At 36.4% G+C, this 3,147-nt stretch overlaps 1 pseudogene; it reads right to left on the bottom strand.

Moving 5' to 3' along the window:
• On the bottom strand, window positions 1-1,148 carry LOC108663001 (annotated as a pseudogene).

Raw genomic sequence — 3,147 nt, 5'->3', positions numbered from 1 at the left:
TTACCCGTTAACATTCCTGAACATCACATCCATAAAATCTTGGTCGTTCTTGAAGCTTTCTTTCGCTTGTGATCTTGTAACCATCTCTCTGCAACTTCGTCTAGCTCTTTTCTTATCTTCTTCATGAGCCTTTCGTGTCCCCCAATGTCCAAGCATCTTAAAAACGGCAACACATCAGATATCACAAACTTCCCACTCAAGTCAAAAAAGTCCTGCAACGCGTCTTTCTATCTCTCGCCCTCTGCATCACTGTCGGAACTCGGAATTCGCTTCCCAACAATCATCCTGAGAATCACGTTAAGAGTTGCATTCCTAAACCATGTCTTCATCTCCACCAAAACCTTATCAGAGTTGTCTTTGTTCTCGCTCCAGTGTTGGTACAACTCTTTCAGGGATGTCTTTATCTCAGATTGTCGGACATGTTTGAGCCTATCGAGGCGGTAGCTCGAGAGGACCCCAAGAGTGGCGACTTTACGCATTGGGCGCCAGTACGGTCCATAAGGGTGAAGCCAACCATGGTGTGCTCGAAGCTCAAGAACTCCATAGCAAGAGTCTTCGGACGAGAGGCAAAGGCTTTGTCGTTTGTGGTTAAACACTCTTTGGCAGTTTCCCAATTGTTGACAACCAAAGCTCTATAAACACCCATCTTGATGGTGAAGATAGAACCGTATTTCTCTGCCATGTCTCCGAGAACTATGTGGGGAGGTTGCGGCCCTCCTAAGAGGTGGAGATGGCCGATTACAGGCCATGAGCTGCCAGCTTCAGGTGCTACTCTCTTTTTGTCTCTGTTTTTGACACTCTTTGATACCCATAGAAGTGAGAAAAGAAAGAGTGGAAAGGCAAATACAGTTGCAATTACGACTGGAATTGGTGGGAATAGATGAAAATCCATTTGCTATACTATGAGGGAAATGGGGAAATCTTTTGTAGGTAATTAACTAGTGAGTGGGTTTGTCTCTTCTGTATGAGCAAATGTTATGGCCACATGGTTTGTGATGGTAACTTCTTGGACTTGTGGTAGTTTTCTGTTTTTGAGTTTTGATTGATCCTGGTTCTGGTTTTAGTCTGACAACTGAGTTGGATCATGATTGGAGTGGTCTTGTGATTAACCAGAAAAACAAACAGGAAAAGATGTGATTCTGGAGCAAAGGTTAGGTAAAAATCACCAGGCACGTGGCTTTGTTGATTGTATCAGAGTCATAGCTAGGGAGCTCTGCAGCATCTTTAAGAAGCGACAACATCATGCCCATGAAGTCATGCTCACTTCCACGTTCCCTGAATTTCTCTTCTGCTGATGCTCCTCTAACCATTTTTCAAGGATTTGGTCTAGTTCTTTTGCCGTCTTCTTCATGGCCTTCTCATGTCCTCCCAGATCTAACCACCTCAAGAAAGGCAGCGAGTCCCCAACCGTGAACGTTCCTGTCAACTCAAGAAAATTCCTTACGGCGTTTCTGCATCTATCGTTGTCGTCTTTCCCGTGCGAAGCTTCAACCTCAGAGTATCTCTTCCCTATAACCATCTTCAAAACCATGTTTATGTTTAAGGTCCAAAACCATCTCTTCATCTCCACAAGCACCTTTTTTGAACTACTATTGCTTATGCCTTTAACCCCTAAATCGTAAGTTCCTTAATAGAGGTCCTAACCTCGGATTCTCGTATATGTTTGAGCTTCTCGAGGCGGTGGTACGACACTACCTCGAGCGTCGCTATCTTGCGAATATTACGCTAGTAAGGGCCGTAAGGGCTGAAGGCGAACATGGCATAGTTGTAACCCAAGAGCTCTGCAGCTAGAGTTCTTGGACGATTGACAAATGCTTTATGGTTGGTGGTGAAACACTCTTTAGCAATCTCCCAATTGCTTACGACTAGAGTTGACTGCATTACTAGCCTGATGGTGAAGATCGGTCCGTATGTGCCAGCCAAGTCACCCAAAACGACTTGGGCTGGTTTTGAGCCTCCTAGCAGCTGGAGGTGACCTAGAAAAGGCCTTGCACCGCTAACTTCCGGAGCTTTTCTCGTCATGCTCGAGCTTTTCTGATTAATCACTCTCGTAAATAACAAACAGCCACTACAAAAAATCATTATATTTCCAACGGAAAAAATTCCGTTGGAAATTTCCGTTTGCAACGAATTTGCAACGGATTTTCAACGAAATTTAATTAAAATTTTTAAATACTTGTTTCGATTGATTTTTAACGGATTTTCAACAGATTTTTGTTAAAAATTTCATTGAAAATTTGACTTGTACAACACACACATATTACTGTTTTATATTTCTAACGGATTTTTAACAAAATTTTTCGTTGAAAATCCGTTGAAACTTTAAACTTAAAAACTAAAAGGGTGTAATCTTGATAGTTTCCAATGAAATTTTCAACAAAATTTTTCGTTGAAAATTTTATTTTCAGAACACACGTTTTACTTTTAATTATTTCTAACGGATTTTCAACGAAATTTTTCATTAGAACCCTAAACATTTCTTATATAATCTTTAACTTTTCCAACAGAATTTTCAACGAAAAATTCCGTTGAAAAAGTTAAAGAGTAAATGATGCATTGAAAAAAGTAACTTTCCAACGAAATTTTCTATTGGAAAGTAACTTTTTAATGCATTAAAGCGTTTATAACTTTTTAAACTTTCCAACGGAATTTTTCGTTGGAAATAATCATAATTTTTTCAATTATAAAATTTAAAATTTTTTATAAATTTTATTAATTATTTTTAAAAAATTAGATATTACTAAAAGCAAATACATAGTTATTGAAGTAAAATTTTTTTAAAGTTTAAATATGTTTTCTTTTGAGTAATTTTGTATAATTTTTTTAACTTTAATGAATCATACAATATTGATTAATAATACCATATTAGGGTAATGTTATATTATTCCAAAATTGAAAAAAATAACTATGTAAAATTTTATATTTTATAAAAAACCATGATAAGATATAAAAATCATATAAAACTATATATTACTTTATTTACGTTTTAATTGTAATTAGCTAATATATATAAATTAAGATTGAAGTTTTATATTAAACTGATTAATATTTTTGCTTAAAAAATATCATTTTATTATATCTATGTATTCATGCAAATCTGACCTAGAGCTATAGAAAATATATATAAATATATATATATATATATAT

This window comes from Theobroma cacao, chromosome 8 (genome assembly GCF_000208745.1).
Source record: "Theobroma cacao cultivar B97-61/B2 chromosome 8, Criollo_cocoa_genome_V2, whole genome shotgun sequence".
Classification (NCBI taxonomy): Eukaryota; Viridiplantae; Streptophyta; class Magnoliopsida; order Malvales; family Malvaceae; genus Theobroma; species Theobroma cacao.
This window is presented reverse-complemented; position numbering and strand designations above follow the sequence as displayed.